The sequence below is a fragment of the Brassica rapa genome, unplaced genomic scaffold (genome assembly GCF_000309985.2).
Source record: "Brassica rapa cultivar Chiifu-401-42 unplaced genomic scaffold, CAAS_Brap_v3.01 Scaffold0338, whole genome shotgun sequence".
Taxonomy (NCBI): domain Eukaryota; kingdom Viridiplantae; phylum Streptophyta; class Magnoliopsida; order Brassicales; family Brassicaceae; genus Brassica; species Brassica rapa.
This window is the reverse complement of record NW_022610280.1, coordinates 1-16,522: the sequence shown is the minus strand read 5'-3', so window position 1 is coordinate 16,522 and position 16,522 is coordinate 1. Positions and strand designations below refer to the sequence as shown.

The 16,522-nt window shown below is 45.0% G+C and overlaps 27 non-coding genes across 27 annotated transcripts; all 27 read left to right on the top strand.

The window, feature by feature from the left end:
* The first annotated feature begins 372 nt into the window (after positions 1-372).
* On the top strand, positions 373-491 carry LOC117130137. Its single transcript, XR_004453597.1, has one exon. It is a non-coding gene; the product is annotated as a 5S ribosomal RNA (ribosomal RNA).
* Positions 492-866: 375 nt separating this feature from the next.
* Positions 867-985, top strand: LOC117130136. Its single transcript, XR_004453596.1, has one exon. It is a non-coding gene; the product is annotated as a 5S ribosomal RNA (ribosomal RNA).
* A 375-nt stretch (positions 986-1,360) lies between these two features.
* LOC117130135 lies at positions 1,361-1,479 on the top strand. Its single transcript, XR_004453595.1, has one exon. It is a non-coding gene; the product is annotated as a 5S ribosomal RNA (ribosomal RNA).
* A 375-nt stretch (positions 1,480-1,854) lies between these two features.
* LOC117130134 lies at positions 1,855-1,973 on the top strand. Its single transcript, XR_004453594.1, has one exon. It is a non-coding gene; the product is annotated as a 5S ribosomal RNA (ribosomal RNA).
* Positions 1,974-2,348: 375 nt separating this feature from the next.
* On the top strand, positions 2,349-2,467 carry LOC117130133. The gene has a single exon (XR_004453593.1). It is a non-coding gene; the product is annotated as a 5S ribosomal RNA (ribosomal RNA).
* A 375-nt stretch (positions 2,468-2,842) lies between these two features.
* LOC117130132 lies at positions 2,843-2,961 on the top strand. The gene has a single exon (XR_004453592.1). It is a non-coding gene; the product is annotated as a 5S ribosomal RNA (ribosomal RNA).
* Positions 2,962-3,336: 375 nt separating this feature from the next.
* LOC117130116 lies at positions 3,337-3,455 on the top strand. The gene has a single exon (XR_004453577.1). It is a non-coding gene; the product is annotated as a 5S ribosomal RNA (ribosomal RNA).
* A 374-nt stretch (positions 3,456-3,829) lies between these two features.
* LOC117130131 lies at positions 3,830-3,948 on the top strand. Its single transcript, XR_004453591.1, has one exon. It is a non-coding gene; the product is annotated as a 5S ribosomal RNA (ribosomal RNA).
* Positions 3,949-4,323: 375 nt separating this feature from the next.
* On the top strand, positions 4,324-4,442 carry LOC117130130. The gene has a single exon (XR_004453590.1). It is a non-coding gene; the product is annotated as a 5S ribosomal RNA (ribosomal RNA).
* A 375-nt stretch (positions 4,443-4,817) lies between these two features.
* LOC117130129 lies at positions 4,818-4,936 on the top strand. The gene has a single exon (XR_004453589.1). It is a non-coding gene; the product is annotated as a 5S ribosomal RNA (ribosomal RNA).
* A 375-nt stretch (positions 4,937-5,311) lies between these two features.
* Positions 5,312-5,430, top strand: LOC117130128. Its single transcript, XR_004453588.1, has one exon. It is a non-coding gene; the product is annotated as a 5S ribosomal RNA (ribosomal RNA).
* A 374-nt stretch (positions 5,431-5,804) lies between these two features.
* On the top strand, positions 5,805-5,923 carry LOC117130126. The gene has a single exon (XR_004453586.1). It is a non-coding gene; the product is annotated as a 5S ribosomal RNA (ribosomal RNA).
* A 375-nt stretch (positions 5,924-6,298) lies between these two features.
* On the top strand, positions 6,299-6,417 carry LOC117130125. Its single transcript, XR_004453585.1, has one exon. It is a non-coding gene; the product is annotated as a 5S ribosomal RNA (ribosomal RNA).
* A 375-nt stretch (positions 6,418-6,792) lies between these two features.
* On the top strand, positions 6,793-6,911 carry LOC117130124. The gene has a single exon (XR_004453584.1). It is a non-coding gene; the product is annotated as a 5S ribosomal RNA (ribosomal RNA).
* A 375-nt stretch (positions 6,912-7,286) lies between these two features.
* On the top strand, positions 7,287-7,405 carry LOC117130123. The gene has a single exon (XR_004453583.1). It is a non-coding gene; the product is annotated as a 5S ribosomal RNA (ribosomal RNA).
* A 374-nt stretch (positions 7,406-7,779) lies between these two features.
* Positions 7,780-7,898, top strand: LOC117130122. The gene has a single exon (XR_004453582.1). It is a non-coding gene; the product is annotated as a 5S ribosomal RNA (ribosomal RNA).
* A 375-nt stretch (positions 7,899-8,273) lies between these two features.
* LOC117130121 lies at positions 8,274-8,392 on the top strand. The gene has a single exon (XR_004453581.1). It is a non-coding gene; the product is annotated as a 5S ribosomal RNA (ribosomal RNA).
* A 375-nt stretch (positions 8,393-8,767) lies between these two features.
* On the top strand, positions 8,768-8,886 carry LOC117130120. The gene has a single exon (XR_004453580.1). It is a non-coding gene; the product is annotated as a 5S ribosomal RNA (ribosomal RNA).
* Positions 8,887-9,261: 375 nt separating this feature from the next.
* Positions 9,262-9,380, top strand: LOC117130119. Its single transcript, XR_004453579.1, has one exon. It is a non-coding gene; the product is annotated as a 5S ribosomal RNA (ribosomal RNA).
* A 374-nt stretch (positions 9,381-9,754) lies between these two features.
* LOC117130108 lies at positions 9,755-9,873 on the top strand. The gene has a single exon (XR_004453569.1). It is a non-coding gene; the product is annotated as a 5S ribosomal RNA (ribosomal RNA).
* Positions 9,874-10,248: 375 nt separating this feature from the next.
* On the top strand, positions 10,249-10,367 carry LOC117130097. The gene has a single exon (XR_004453558.1). It is a non-coding gene; the product is annotated as a 5S ribosomal RNA (ribosomal RNA).
* A 375-nt stretch (positions 10,368-10,742) lies between these two features.
* LOC117130161 lies at positions 10,743-10,861 on the top strand. The gene has a single exon (XR_004453621.1). It is a non-coding gene; the product is annotated as a 5S ribosomal RNA (ribosomal RNA).
* A 375-nt stretch (positions 10,862-11,236) lies between these two features.
* On the top strand, positions 11,237-11,355 carry LOC117130150. Its single transcript, XR_004453610.1, has one exon. It is a non-coding gene; the product is annotated as a 5S ribosomal RNA (ribosomal RNA).
* A 375-nt stretch (positions 11,356-11,730) lies between these two features.
* Positions 11,731-11,849, top strand: LOC117130138. The gene has a single exon (XR_004453598.1). It is a non-coding gene; the product is annotated as a 5S ribosomal RNA (ribosomal RNA).
* A 375-nt stretch (positions 11,850-12,224) lies between these two features.
* LOC117130127 lies at positions 12,225-12,343 on the top strand. Its single transcript, XR_004453587.1, has one exon. It is a non-coding gene; the product is annotated as a 5S ribosomal RNA (ribosomal RNA).
* A 375-nt stretch (positions 12,344-12,718) lies between these two features.
* Positions 12,719-12,837, top strand: LOC117130091. Its single transcript, XR_004453552.1, has one exon. It is a non-coding gene; the product is annotated as a 5S ribosomal RNA (ribosomal RNA).
* A 375-nt stretch (positions 12,838-13,212) lies between these two features.
* On the top strand, positions 13,213-13,331 carry LOC117130115. Its single transcript, XR_004453576.1, has one exon. It is a non-coding gene; the product is annotated as a 5S ribosomal RNA (ribosomal RNA).
* Positions 13,332-16,522: the final 3,191 nt, after the last annotated feature.

Here is a 16,522-nt window from a genome sequence, read left to right as displayed (position 1 = left end):
TTATTTTTTAATTTTTTTTAATGCATCCTAAGACGAGTCTAAACTTGGAAACCTCATAACTTTTGAACCGTGAGGAACTACGTCGCCCATAGCACCATTTCGGAAAGCCCCAGAAACCATAATGGGCGGTGAATAGGCGGCGCCAATTTTTCGGGCTCAAATTCAGCCGTTTTGACCCTCAAACGGGCTGCGGAAAGTTTTGGCACGCAAAAAAGATCGAAAGCGGATTCTCAGGGTGTTTTTGATGCTTTCTGAACGCCATTAACCTCGACGCACTTTTTCGCTCGAAACAAATTGGCAAGAAAATCATGTGGGTCCCACGGCCTCACAGGCTGCGAAAAGGATATGTAGAAACGAGAGTGATGTACTGACGGGTGCGATCATACCAGCACTAATGCACCGGATCCCATCAGAACTCCGCAGTTAAGCGTGCTTGGGCGAGAGTAGTACTAGGATGGGTGACCTCCCGGGAAGTCCTCGTGTTGCACCCCTTTTTATTTTTTAATTTTTTTTAATGCATCCTAAGACGAGTCTAAACTTGGAAACCTCATAACTTTTGAACCGTGAGGAACTACGTCGCCCATAGCACCATTTCGGAAAGCCCCAGAAACCATAATGGGCGGTGAATAGGCGGCGCCAATTTTTCGGGCTCAAATTCAGCCGTTTTGACCCTCAAACGGGCTGCGGAAAGTTTTGGCACGCAAAAAAGATCGAAAGCGGATTCTCAGGGTGTTTTTGATGCTTTCTGAACGCCATTAACCTCGACGCACTTTTTCGCTCGAAACAAATTGGCAAGAAAATCATGTGGGTCCCACGGCCTCACAGGCTGCGAAAAGGATATGTAGAAACGAGAGTGATGTACTGACGGGTGCGATCATACCAGCACTAATGCACCGGATCCCATCAGAACTCCGCAGTTAAGCGTGCTTGGGCGAGAGTAGTACTAGGATGGGTGACCTCCCGGGAAGTCCTCGTGTTGCACCCCTTTTTATTTTTTAATTTTTTTTAATGCATCCTAAGACGAGTCTAAACTTGGAAACCTCATAACTTTTGAACCGTGAGGAACTACGTCGCCCATAGCACCATTTCGGAAAGCCCCAGAAACCATAATGGGCGGTGAATAGGCGGCGCCAATTTTTCGGGCTCAAATTCAGCCGTTTTGACCCTCAAACGGGCTGCGGAAAGTTTTGGCACGCAAAAAAGATCGAAAGCGGATTCTCAGGGTGTTTTTGATGCTTTCTGAACGCCATTAACCTCGACGCACTTTTTCGCTCGAAACAAATTGGCAAGAAAATCATGTGGGTCCCACGGCCTCACAGGCTGCGAAAAGGATATGTAGAAACGAGAGTGATGTACTGACGGGTGCGATCATACCAGCACTAATGCACCGGATCCCATCAGAACTCCGCAGTTAAGCGTGCTTGGGCGAGAGTAGTACTAGGATGGGTGACCTCCCGGGAAGTCCTCGTGTTGCACCCCTTTTTATTTTTTAATTTTTTTTAATGCATCCTAAGACGAGTCTAAACTTGGAAACCTCATAACTTTTGAACCGTGAGGAACTACGTCGCCCATAGCACCATTTCGGAAAGCCCCAGAAACCATAATGGGCGGTGAATAGGCGGCGCCAATTTTTCGGGCTCAAATTCAGCCGTTTTGACCCTCAAACGGGCTGCGGAAAGTTTTGGCACGCAAAAAAGATCGAAAGCGGATTCTCAGGGTGTTTTTGATGCTTTCTGAACGCCATTAACCTCGACGCACTTTTTCGCTCGAAACAAATTGGCAAGAAAATCATGTGGGTCCCACGGCCTCACAGGCTGCGAAAAGGATATGTAGAAACGAGAGTGATGTACTGACGGGTGCGATCATACCAGCACTAATGCACCGGATCCCATCAGAACTCCGCAGTTAAGCGTGCTTGGGCGAGAGTAGTACTAGGATGGGTGACCTCCCGGGAAGTCCTCGTGTTGCACCCCTTTTTATTTTTTAATTTTTTTTAATGCATCCTAAGACGAGTCTAAACTTGGAAACCTCATAACTTTTGAACCGTGAGGAACTACGTCGCCCATAGCACCATTTCGGAAAGCCCCAGAAACCATAATGGGCGGTGAATAGGCGGCGCCAATTTTTCGGGCTCAAATTCAGCCGTTTTGACCCTCAAACGGGCTGCGGAAAGTTTTGGCACGCAAAAAAGATCGAAAGCGGATTCTCAGGGTGTTTTTGATGCTTTCTGAACGCCATTAACCTCGACGCACTTTTTCGCTCGAAACAAATTGGCAAGAAAATCATGTGGGTCCCACGGCCTCACAGGCTGCGAAAAGGATATGTAGAAACGAGAGTGATGTACTGACGGGTGCGATCATACCAGCACTAATGCACCGGATCCCATCAGAACTCCGCAGTTAAGCGTGCTTGGGCGAGAGTAGTACTAGGATGGGTGACCTCCCGGGAAGTCCTCGTGTTGCACCCCTTTTTATTTTTTAATTTTTTTTAATGCATCCTAAGACGAGTCTAAACTTGGAAACCTCATAACTTTTGAACCGTGAGGAACTACGTCGCCCATAGCACCATTTCGGAAAGCCCCAGAAACCATAATGGGCGGTGAATAGGCGGCGCCAATTTTTCGGGCTCAAATTCAGCCGTTTTGACCCTCAAACGGGCTGCGGAAAGTTTTGGCACGCAAAAAAGATCGAAAGCGGATTCTCAGGGTGTTTTTGATGCTTTCTGAACGCCATTAACCTCGACGCACTTTTTCGCTCGAAACAAATTGGCAAGAAAATCATGTGGGTCCCACGGCCTCACAGGCTGCGAAAAGGATATGTAGAAACGAGAGTGATGTACTGACGGGTGCGATCATACCAGCACTAATGCACCGGATCCCATCAGAACTCCGCAGTTAAGCGTGCTTGGGCGAGAGTAGTACTAGGATGGGTGACCTCCCGGGAAGTCCTCGTGTTGCACCCCTTTTTATTTTTTAATTTTTTTTAATGCATCCTAAGACGAGTCTAAACTTGGAAACCTCATAACTTTTGAACCGTGAGGAACTACGTCGCCCATAGCACCATTTCGGAAAGCCCCAGAAACCATAATGGGCGGTGAATAGGCGGCGCCAATTTTTCGGGCTCAAATTCAGCCGTTTTGACCCTCAAACGGGCTGCGGAAAGTTTTGGCACGCAAAAAAGATCGAAAGCGGATTCTCAGGGTGTTTTTGATGCTTTCTGAACGCCATTAACCTCGACGCACTTTTTCGCTCGAAACAAATTGGCAAGAAAATCATGTGGGTCCCACGGCCTCACAGGCTGCGAAAAGGATATGTAGAAACGAGAGTGATGTACTGACGGGTGCGATCATACCAGCACTAATGCACCGGATCCCATCAGAACTCCGCAGTTAAGCGTGCTTGGGCGAGAGTAGTACTAGGATGGGTGACCTCCCGGGAAGTCCTGGTGTTGCACCCCTTTTTTTTTTTAATTTTTTTTAATGCATCCTAAGACGAGTCTAAACTTGGAAACCTCATAACTTTTGAACCGTGAGGAACTACGTCGCCCATAGCACCATTTCGGAAAGCCCCAGAAACCATAATGGGCGGTGAATAGGCGGCGCCAATTTTTCGGGCTCAAATTCACCCGTTTTGACCCTCAAACGGGCTGCGGAAAGTTTTGGCACGCAAAAAAGATCGAAAGCGGATTCTCAGGGTGTTTTTGATGCTTTCTGAACGCCATTAACCTCGACGCACTTTTTCGCTCGAAACAAATTGGCAAGAAAATCATGTGGGTCCCACGGCCTCACAGGCTGCGAAAAGGATATGTAGAAACGAGAGTGATGTACTGACGGGTGCGATCATACCAGCACTAATGCACCGGATCCCATCAGAACTCCGCAGTTAAGCGTGCTTGGGCGAGAGTAGTACTAGGATGGGTGACCTCCCGGGAAGTCCTCGTGTTGCACCCCTTTTTATTTTTTAATTTTTTTTAATGCATCCTAAGACGAGTCTAAACTTGGAAACCTCATAACTTTTGAACCGTGAGGAACTACGTCGCCCATAGCACCATTTCGGAAAGCCCCAGAAACCATAATGGGCGGTGAATAGGCGGCGCCAATTTTTCGGGCTCAAATTCAGCCGTTTTGACCCTCAAACGGGCTGCGGAAAGTTTTGGCACGCAAAAAAGATCGAAAGCGGATTCTCAGGGTGTTTTTGATGCTTTCTGAACGCCATTAACCTCGACGCACTTTTTCGCTCGAAACAAATTGGCAAGAAAATCATGTGGGTCCCACGGCCTCACAGGCTGCGAAAAGGATATGTAGAAACGAGAGTGATGTACTGACGGGTGCGATCATACCAGCACTAATGCACCGGATCCCATCAGAACTCCGCAGTTAAGCGTGCTTGGGCGAGAGTAGTACTAGGATGGGTGACCTCCCGGGAAGTCCTCGTGTTGCACCCCTTTTTATTTTTTAATTTTTTTTAATGCATCCTAAGACGAGTCTAAACTTGGAAACCTCATAACTTTTGAACCGTGAGGAACTACGTCGCCCATAGCACCATTTCGGAAAGCCCCAGAAACCATAATGGGCGGTGAATAGGCGGCGCCAATTTTTCGGGCTCAAATTCAGCCGTTTTGACCCTCAAACGGGCTGCGGAAAGTTTTGGCACGCAAAAAAGATCGAAAGCGGATTCTCAGGGTGTTTTTGATGCTTTCTGAACGCCATTAACCTCGACGCACTTTTTCGCTCGAAACAAATTGGCAAGAAAATCATGTGGGTCCCACGGCCTCACAGGCTGCGAAAAGGATATGTAGAAACGAGAGTGATGTACTGACGGGTGCGATCATACCAGCACTAATGCACCGGATCCCATCAGAACTCCGCAGTTAAGCGTGCTTGGGCGAGAGTAGTACTAGGATGGGTGACCTCCCGGGAAGTCCTCGTGTTGCACCCCTTTTTATTTTTTAATTTTTTTTAATGCATCCTAAGACGAGTCTAAACTTGGAAACCTCATAACTTTTGAACCGTGAGGAACTACGTCGCCCATAGCACCATTTCGGAAAGCCCCAGAAACCATAATGGGCGGTGAATAGGCGGCGCCAATTTTTCGGGCTCAAATTCAGCCGTTTTGACCCTCAAACGGGCTGCGGAAAGTTTTGGCACGCAAAAAAGATCGAAAGCGGATTCTCAGGGTGTTTTTGATGCTTTCTGAACGCCATTAACCTCGACGCACTTTTTCGCTCGAAACAAATTGGCAAGAAAATCATGTGGGTCCCACGGCCTCACAGGCTGCGAAAAGGATATGTAGAAACGAGAGTGATGTACTGACGGGTGCGATCATACCAGCACTAATGCACCGGATCCCATCAGAACTCCGCAGTTAAGCGTGCTTGGGCGAGAGTAGTACTAGGATGGGTGACCTCCCGGGAAGTCCTCGTGTTGCACCCCTTTTTATTTTTAATTTTTTTTAATGCATCCTAAGACGAGTCTAAACTTGGAAACCTCATAACTTTTGAACCGTGAGGAACTACGTCGCCCATAGCACCATTTCGGAAAGCCCCAGAAACCATAATGGGCGGTGAATAGGCGGCGCCAATTTTTCGGGCTCAAATTCAGCCGTTTTGACCCTCAAACGGGCTGCGGAAAGTTTTGGCACGCAAAAAAGATCGAAAGCGGATTCTCAGGGTGTTTTTGATGCTTTCTGAACGCCATTAACCTCGACGCACTTTTTCGCTCGAAACAAATTGGCAAGAAAATCATGTGGGTCCCACGGCCTCACAGGCTGCGAAAAGGATATGTAGAAACGAGAGTGATGTACTGACGGGTGCGATCATACCAGCACTAATGCACCGGATCCCATCAGAACTCCGCAGTTAAGCGTGCTTGGGCGAGAGTAGTACTAGGATGGGTGACCTCCCGGGAAGTCCTCGTGTTGCACCCCTTTTTATTTTTTAATTTTTTTTAATGCATCCTAAGACGAGTCTAAACTTGGAAACCTCATAACTTTTGAACCGTGAGGAACTACGTCGCCCATAGCACCATTTCGGAAAGCCCCAGAAACCATAATGGGCGGTGAATAGGCGGCGCCAATTTTTCGGGCTCAAATTCAGCCGTTTTGACCCTCAAACGGGCTGCGGAAAGTTTTGGCACGCAAAAAAGATCGAAAGCGGATTCTCAGGGTGTTTTTGATGCTTTCTGAACGCCATTAACCTCGACGCACTTTTTCGCTCGAAACAAATTGGCAAGAAAATCATGTGGGTCCCACGGCCTCACAGGCTGCGAAAAGGATATGTAGAAACGAGAGTGATGTACTGACGGGTGCGATCATACCAGCACTAATGCACCGGATCCCATCAGAACTCCGCAGTTAAGCGTGCTTGGGCGAGAGTAGTACTAGGATGGGTGACCTCCCGGGAAGTCCTCGTGTTGCACCCCTTTTTATTTTTTAATTTTTTTTAATGCATCCTAAGACGAGTCTAAACTTGGAAACCTCATAACTTTTGAACCGTGAGGAACTACGTCGCCCATAGCACCATTTCGGAAAGCCCCAGAAACCATAATGGGCGGTGAATAGGCGGCGCCAATTTTTCGGGCTCAAATTCAGCCGTTTTGACCCTCAAACGGGCTGCGGAAAGTTTTGGCACGCAAAAAAGATCGAAAGCGGATTCTCAGGGTGTTTTTGATGCTTTCTGAACGCCATTAACCTCGACGCACTTTTTCGCTCGAAACAAATTGGCAAGAAAATCATGTGGGTCCCACGGCCTCACAGGCTGCGAAAAGGATATGTAGAAACGAGAGTGATGTACTGACGGGTGCGATCATACCAGCACTAATGCACCGGATCCCATCAGAACTCCGCAGTTAAGCGTGCTTGGGCGAGAGTAGTACTAGGATGGGTGACCTCCCGGGAAGTCCTCGTGTTGCACCCCTTTTTATTTTTTAATTTTTTTTAATGCATCCTAAGACGAGTCTAAACTTGGAAACCTCATAACTTTTGAACCGTGAGGAACTACGTCGCCCATAGCACCATTTCGGAAAGCCCCAGAAACCATAATGGGCGGTGAATAGGCGGCGCCAATTTTTCGGGCTCAAATTCAGCCGTTTTGACCCTCAAACGGGCTGCGGAAAGTTTTGGCACGCAAAAAAGATCGAAAGCGGATTCTCAGGGTGTTTTTGATGCTTTCTGAACGCCATTAACCTCGACGCACTTTTTCGCTCGAAACAAATTGGCAAGAAAATCATGTGGGTCCCACGGCCTCACAGGCTGCGAAAAGGATATGTAGAAACGAGAGTGATGTACTGACGGGTGCGATCATACCAGCACTAATGCACCGGATCCCATCAGAACTCCGCAGTTAAGCGTGCTTGGGCGAGAGTAGTACTAGGATGGGTGACCTCCCGGGAAGTCCTCGTGTTGCACCCCTTTTTATTTTTTAATTTTTTTAATGCATCCTAAGACGAGTCTAAACTTGGAAACCTCATAACTTTTGAACCGTGAGGAACTACGTCGCCCATAGCACCATTTCGGAAAGCCCCAGAAACCATAATGGGCGGTGAATAGGCGGCGCCAATTTTTCGGGCTCAAATTCAGCCGTTTTGACCCTCAAACGGGCTGCGGAAAGTTTTGGCACGCAAAAAAGATCGAAAGCGGATTCTCAGGGTGTTTTTGATGCTTTCTGAACGCCATTAACCTCGACGCACTTTTTCGCTCGAAACAAATTGGCAAGAAAATCATGTGGGTCCCACGGCCTCACAGGCTGCGAAAAGGATATGTAGAAACGAGAGTGATGTACTGACGGGTGCGATCATACCAGCACTAATGCACCGGATCCCATCAGAACTCCGCAGTTAAGCGTGCTTGGGCGAGAGTAGTACTAGGATGGGTGACCTCCCGGGAAGTCCTCGTGTTGCACCCCTTTTTATTTTTTAATTTTTTTTAATGCATCCTAAGACGAGTCTAAACTTGGAAACCTCATAACTTTTGAACCGTGAGGAACTACGTCGCCCATAGCACCATTTCGGAAAGCCCCAGAAACCATAATGGGCGGTGAATAGGCGGCGCCAATTTTTCGGGCTCAAATTCAGCCGTTTTGACCCTCAAACGGGCTGCGGAAAGTTTTGGCACGCAAAAAAGATCGAAAGCGGATTCTCAGGGTGTTTTTGATGCTTTCTGAACGCCATTAACCTCGACGCACTTTTTCGCTCGAAACAAATTGGCAAGAAAATCATGTGGGTCCCACGGCCTCACAGGCTGCGAAAAGGATATGTAGAAACGAGAGTGATGTACTGACGGGTGCGATCATACCAGCACTAATGCACCGGATCCCATCAGAACTCCGCAGTTAAGCGTGCTTGGGCGAGAGTAGTACTAGGATGGGTGACCTCCCGGGAAGTCCTCGTGTTGCACCCCTTTTTATTTTTTAATTTTTTTTAATGCATCCTAAGACGAGTCTAAACTTGGAAACCTCATAACTTTTGAACCGTGAGGAACTACGTCGCCCATAGCACCATTTCGGAAAGCCCCAGAAACCATAATGGGCGGTGAATAGGCGGCGCCAATTTTTCGGGCTCAAATTCAGCCGTTTTGACCCTCAAACGGGCTGCGGAAAGTTTTGGCACGCAAAAAAGATCGAAAGCGGATTCTCAGGGTGTTTTTGATGCTTTCTGAACGCCATTAACCTCGACGCACTTTTTCGCTCGAAACAAATTGGCAAGAAAATCATGTGGGTCCCACGGCCTCACAGGCTGCGAAAAGGATATGTAGAAACGAGAGTGATGTACTGACGGGTGCGATCATACCAGCACTAATGCACCGGATCCCATCAGAACTCCGCAGTTAAGCGTGCTTGGGCGAGAGTAGTACTAGGATGGGTGACCTCCCGGGAAGTCCTCGTGTTGCACCCCTTTTTATTTTTTAATTTTTTTTAATGCATCCTAAGACGAGTCTAAACTTGGAAACCTCATAACTTTTGAACCGTGAGGAACTACGTCGCCCATAGCACCATTTCGGAAAGCCCCAGAAACCATAATGGGCGGTGAATAGGCGGCGCCAATTTTTCGGGCTCAAATTCAGCCGTTTTGACCCTCAAACGGGCTGCGGAAAGTTTTGGCACGCAAAAAAGATCGAAAGCGGATTCTCAGGGTGTTTTTGATGCTTTCTGAACGCCATTAACCTCGACGCACTTTTTCGCTCGAAACAAATTGGCAAGAAAATCATGTGGGTCCCACGGCCTCACAGGCTGCGAAAAGGATATGTAGAAACGAGAGTGATGTACTGACGGGTGCGATCATACCAGCACTAATGCACCGGATCCCATCAGAACTCCGCAGTTAAGCGTGCTTGGGCGAGAGTAGTACTAGGATGGGTGACCTCCCGGGAAGTCCTCGTGTTGCACCCCTTTTTATTTTTTAATTTTTTTAATGCATCCTAAGACGAGTCTAAACTTGGAAACCTCATAACTTTTGAACCGTGAGGAACTACGTCGCCCATAGCACCATTTCGGAAAGCCCCAGAAACCATAATGGGCGGTGAATAGGCGGCGCCAATTTTTCGGGCTCAAATTCAGCCGTTTTGACCCTCAAACGGGCTGCGGAAAGTTTTGGCACGCAAAAAAGATCGAAAGCGGATTCTCAGGGTGTTTTTGATGCTTTCTGAACGCCATTAACCTCGACGCACTTTTTCGCTCGAAACAAATTGGCAAGAAAATCATGTGGGTCCCACGGCCTCACAGGCTGCGAAAAGGATATGTAGAAACGAGAGTGATGTACTGACGGGTGCGATCATACCAGCACTAATGCACCGGATCCCATCAGAACTCCGCAGTTAAGCGTGCTTGGGCGAGAGTAGTACTAGGATGGGTGACCTCCCGGGAAGTCCTCGTGTTGCACCCCTTTTTATTTTTTAATTTTTTTTAATGCATCCTAAGACGAGTCTAAACTTGGAAACCTCATAACTTTTGAACCGTGAGGAACTACGTCGCCCATAGCACCATTTCGGAAAGCCCCAGAAACCATAATGGGCGGTGAATAGGCGGCGCCAATTTTTCGGGCTCAAATTCAGCCGTTTTGACCCTCAAACGGGCTGCGGAAAGTTTTGGCACGCAAAAAAGATCGAAAGCGGATTCTCAGGGTGTTTTTGATGCTTTCTGAACGCCATTAACCTCGACGCACTTTTTCGCTCGAAACAAATTGGCAAGAAAATCATGTGGGTCCCACGGCCTCACAGGCTGCGAAAAGGATATGTAGAAACGAGAGTGATGTACTGACGGGTGCGATCATACCAGCACTAATGCACCGGATCCCATCAGAACTCCGCAGTTAAGCGTGCTTGGGCGAGAGTAGTACTAGGATGGGTGACCTCCCGGGAAGTCCTCGTGTTGCACCCCTTTTTATTTTTTAATTTTTTTTAATGCATCCTAAGACGAGTCTAAACTTGGAAACCTCATAACTTTTGAACCGTGAGGAACTACGTCGCCCATAGCACCATTTCGGAAAGCCCCAGAAACCATAATGGGCGGTGAATAGGCGGCGCCAATTTTTCGGGCTCAAATTCAGCCGTTTTGACCCTCAAACGGGCTGCGGAAAGTTTTGGCACGCAAAAAAGATCGAAAGCGGATTCTCAGGGTGTTTTTGATGCTTTCTGAACGCCATTAACCTCGACGCACTTTTTCGCTCGAAACAAATTGGCAAGAAAATCATGTGGGTCCCACGGCCTCACAGGCTGCGAAAAGGATATGTAGAAACGAGAGTGATGTACTGACGGGTGCGATCATACCAGCACTAATGCACCGGATCCCATCAGAACTCCGCAGTTAAGCGTGCTTGGGCGAGAGTAGTACTAGGATGGGTGACCTCCCGGGAAGTCCTCGTGTTGCACCCCTTTTTATTTTTTAATTTTTTTTAATGCATCCTAAGACGAGTCTAAACTTGGAAACCTCATAACTTTTGAACCGTGAGGAACTACGTCGCCCATAGCACCATTTCGGAAAGCCCCAGAAACCATAATGGGCGGTGAATAGGCGGCGCCAATTTTTCGGGCTCAAATTCAGCCGTTTTGACCCTCAAACGGGCTGCGGAAAGTTTTGGCACGCAAAAAAGATCGAAAGCGGATTCTCAGGGTGTTTTTGATGCTTTCTGAACGCCATTAACCTCGACGCACTTTTTCGCTCGAAACAAATTGGCAAGAAAATCATGTGGGTCCCACGGCCTCACAGGCTGCGAAAAGGATATGTAGAAACGAGAGTGATGTACTGACGGGTGCGATCATACCAGCACTAATGCACCGGATCCCATCAGAACTCCGCAGTTAAGCGTGCTTGGGCGAGAGTAGTACTAGGATGGGTGACCTCCCGGGAAGTCCTCGTGTTGCACCCCTTTTTATTTTTTAATTTTTTTTAATGCATCCTAAGACGAGTCTAAACTTGGAAACCTCATAACTTTTGAACCGTGAGGAACTACGTCGCCCATAGCACCATTTCGGAAAGCCCCAGAAACCATAATGGGCGGTGAATAGGCGGCGCCAATTTTTCGGGCTCAAATTCAGCCGTTTTGACCCTCAAACGGGCTGCGGAAAGTTTTGGCACGCAAAAAAGATCGAAAGCGGATTCTCAGGGTGTTTTTGATGCTTTCTGAACGCCATTAACCTCGACGCACTTTTTCGCTCGAAACAAATTGGCAAGAAAATCATGTGGGTCCCACGGCCTCACAGGCTGCGAAAAGGATATGTAGAAACGAGAGTGATGTACTGACGGGTGCGATCATACCAGCACTAATGCACCGGATCCCATCAGAACTCCGCAGTTAAGCGTGCTTGGGCGAGAGTAGTACTAGGATGGGTGACCTCCCGGGAAGTCCTCGTGTTGCACCCCTTTTTATTTTTTAATTTTTTTTAATGCATCCTAAGACGAGTCTAAACTTGGAAACCTCATAACTTTTGAACCGTGAGGAACTACGTCGCCCATAGCACCATTTCGGAAAGCCCCAGAAACCATAATGGGCGGTGAATAGGCGGCGCCAATTTTTCGGGCTCAAATTCAGCCGTTTTGACCCTCAAACGGGCTGCGGAAAGTTTTGGCACGCAAAAAAGATCGAAAGCGGATTCTCAGGGTGTTTTTGATGCTTTCTGAACGCCATTAACCTCGACGCACTTTTTCGCTCGAAACAAATTGGCAAGAAAATCATGTGGGTCCCACGGCCTCACAGGCTGCGAAAAGGATATGTAGAAACGAGAGTGATGTACTGACGGGTGCGATCATACCAGCACTAATGCACCGGATCCCATCAGAACTCCGCAGTTAAGCGTGCTTGGGCGAGAGTAGTACTAGGATGGGTGACCTCCCGGGAAGTCCTCGTGTTGCACCCCTTTTTATTTTTTAATTTTTTTTAATGCATCCTAAGACGAGTCTAAACTTGGAAACCTCATAACTTTTGAACCGTGAGGAACTACGTCGCCCATAGCACCATTTCGGAAAGCCCCAGAAACCATAATGGGCGGTGAATAGGCGGCGCCAATTTTTCGGGCTCAAATTCAGCCGTTTTGACCCTCAAACGGGCTGCGGAAAGTTTTGGCACGCAAAAAAGATCGAAAGCGGATTCTCAGGGTGTTTTTGATGCTTTCTGAACGCCATTAACCTCGACGCACTTTTTCGCTCGAAACAAATTGGCAAGAAAATCATGTGGGTCCCACGGCCTCACAGGCTGCGAAAAGGATATGTAGAAACGAGAGTGATGTACTGACGGGTGCGATCATACCAGCACTAATGCACCGGATCCCATCAGAACTCCGCAGTTAAGCGTGCTTGGGCGAGAGTAGTACTAGGATGGGTGACCTCCCGGGAAGTCCTCGTGTTGCACCCCTTTTTATTTTTTAATTTTTTTTAATGCATCCTAAGACGAGTCTAAACTTGGAAACCTCATAACTTTTGAACCGTGAGGAACTACGTCGCCCATAGCACCATTTCGGAAAGCCCCAGAAACCATAATGGGCGGTGAATAGGCGGCGCCAATTTTTCGGGCTCAAATTCAGCCGTTTTGACCCTCAAACGGGCTGCGGAAAGTTTTGGCACGCAAAAAAGATCGAAAGCGGATTCTCAGGGTGTTTTTGATGCTTTCTGAACGCCATTAACCTCGACGCACTTTTTCGCTCGAAACAAATTGGCAAGAAAATCATGTGGGTCCCACGGCCTCACAGGCTGCGAAAAGGATATGTAGAAACGAGAGTGATGTACTGACGGGTGCGATCATACCAGCACTAATGCACCGGATCCCATCAGAACTCTGCAGTTAAGCGTGCTTGGGCGAGAGTAGTACTAGGATGGGTGACCTCCCGGGAAGTCCTCGTGTTGCACCCCTTTTTATTTTTTAATTTTTTTTAATGCATCCTAAGACGAGTCTAAACTTGGAAACCTCATAACTTTTGAACCGTGAGGAACTACGTCGCCCATAGCACCATTTCGGAAAGCCCCAAAAACCTTAAATAAGCTGCAATAATAACCAAAAGAAGAATTTTGAAGATACGGGAAAGCCAAGAGAGATGGATACAGCATAAGTCCTTCACTGTTGCTTTGTAAAAAAGAGGACTGCGGGAGAGAGATGATACCTTTTCAACCCTTCATTTGCATATCTGCAATAGAAGTCAACATCACCATAAAGCAGCTTAAAAAACATTCCAAAAATATGCAAAAACGCATCAGACAACAGTTTAGACCAAGTATAATACAACTTTAAGAAACATAGTACACAACCTTGAGGCTCTAAAGATGTCATGACGGATTTCATCAGAAGCAAAATGACCAAGACAACCTGCATCACTTTGTTTGAGCCTGAACCAATAAGAACCAAACTACAAATCAAAGACTTAATGTACATATATTAATCTCAATTACATTCAAGCAACACCCATTTATTCATAGTTAAAAAAACGACAACAAAGAAACCAACCTTCCATTGTGTCTATATTGTTGTCTGAACTCCTTGAATTTGATATTTCTCATGTTTTCAAAAGAGAAAGTATATTCAGAATTATATTTCTTGACAGCCTCTCTGTTTCAATTAACAACACTCTCCTTGTGCTCCCTCCCTTCCTTTCTTTTTGTCTTCGACAAAGTAACTGCAATAACAACAAAAAGAAAAACTATACCTTTATAACCATTCATCAATTGATTCGACAATAATAGCAAAGATTTATGCTTTATTGAAAAGGGTCCCTTTTCTCAGATACCGTAAACCATTGACGGTGTGGCATCTACAGAAGAACAGACAGCTTCCAAGCTCAGTAATGAAGTGCTATAATTTTAAGAAACAGATCCATGGAAGAGAGAAGAATGAAAGAGTTCAGACATGGCCTGTCTAGGCATGTATTCTAGGTTTCAAACAGATAAAATGAAAAGTGAAAGAAACAAAAGTAGACTACTTTTCTATGAATTGTAAAGTATAAAATCTTCATGAAATTGGAAGGTGGTCATGTGTTTGCTTACCGGAATTAATTTTCCATCAAGGAGAAGCATACGAACCCCCATAAATTCACCGGATTTCTTCACATTCCAAGATTCCCGAATCTGAAGAGACACTCTTCAATGGTGGATCTAGAACGAACGGCCTACAAATCGGCGAGTCACGTGTTTGCCGTAACTGAAGAGATGATTTTGAGCTGCCGCGGCTTGTCGCAGCGTTGATAAAACGAACAGGGGACTCATCCTAAGGATGAAAATGAATTGTGCCAGGAATCAGCAAACGCAGGAAAGAAATCAATATTTTCGTGCAAACAATCGAGATGCATACTGATGGAAAGACTTACCTTTGTGAATTTTGATGTCAATCACACAGCCGCACAACCAACAATTCCTGCTTTTACTGATAAAAATTAATTTGAGGTTGGTTTCATAAAAAAAATGGAGGTTTTACCAAAAAAGAAACGGAGGTTTTACCCAAAAAAAGAAACAAAAGTGAAAGAATCGACAACGGAGATGGAAAGTAGAAGGGACGAAACATATCAACAAATCAGCATCTCAAGTTTGGGCCTAACGGGCTACATGATAATTTTGGAACAGATAAAAAAAATCAGGTCCAACATTTTCATTTCTGTCTGTGACGTGGTAAAAAGAAATGTTCTAATTGGTTAAATATTTTTTCTGACGTGGATAGTCTCACAAGGCTTCATATTCACTTTTTAGTATAGGTTAGATCTTGGGTTAATCTGAAAAATATATCGCATATGATATCAGTAACAGCCCGTATCATTTATTAAATCGTATGATTTTTTGGGCCAAATAATAGGTATTGGGCTTTGGGAATATCTTATCGATTAGGCCAGCCAATAAGTAAAAAAAAACAGTGGTATAGAAAGGTAAATATTAAAGTTTAAAGGCGAAGTTATATATGTACTTCAGTTTTAATAGATTAAAAAATGGCAGCAGTACTCATGCATACAAAATACCCCCAACAATGAACTCAAAAAGATATGTTTCTTTAGTCTTTACCACCGAACAAGTTTATGAATGAAATCGCAATAAGAACAGTGAACTAGATCCATATAGCAATTTTTATCAACAACAATTTAGAGGTTGATTGTTTGTAGTTTTTAGACTAGTTTTTATTTTTTTTTGTTAAAAAAAACATTTTTCCTCCAATCAAATTTTTTGTTTTCAAAATTTTGAGTATTTTTATTTCTGTATAAAAATAGTATTTATATAAGAAAACTTTTGCCATTCAAGTTTAAAAAAATTAAAAAAATTATATAAGAAAAAAATTCTAAGTAGTTTCAAACTTTTAAATAATTTTTTTTTTTGTGTAATTTATATATTTTTAATTTATATTTTCTATCATATAATTTTCAGTATAATAATAAAATATGTTTTTGTTTTTTTATTTTATTTAATAATAACATAATATTTTGATATATTTTAATTGTAAACCTAATATTTATTGCTATTTATTGTATTATTTTAAGTAATGTATTAATTAAGTTTTGAAAAATAAAAAAAATACAGCAAAACCAAAAACCAAAATCAAAATCTAGAAACCAAAAACCAAAAGCCAAAAGCTGTAAACCAAAATCCAAAATCTAAAAACCAAAAATTAAAATCTAAAATCTAAAAACCAAAAACTAAAACTAGAAACTATTGAATCAATCATCACCTTAATATAAATATACTCAATATATACTCAAGTTATATACACACTCATATACATGTATCAAGAGATGTTAAATCCACAATGGTTTCTTGTATTAAGAGGAGGCCCATGAAAGATCAAAACTTCCAATTGTAATTAAAATGCAAGGACCAAAGCCCATCAGGCCCAACATAAGAAGATCACTAGGGCTTATGAATAATAAAACTCTCCACCATTATCACTGCGGATACACTTCAGCTTCTTCCCCGTTTGTCTCTCAACCAACGCCACAAAATGCTTGAAATATCCCAGCACCTGATCCTTCGTCCTCATAGGAAATACCCACAACGTCCTTGAATGATCATCAATGAAAGTCACAAATATGATGCGCCACCAAGAAATCTTGTCTTCATTGGACCACACACATCTG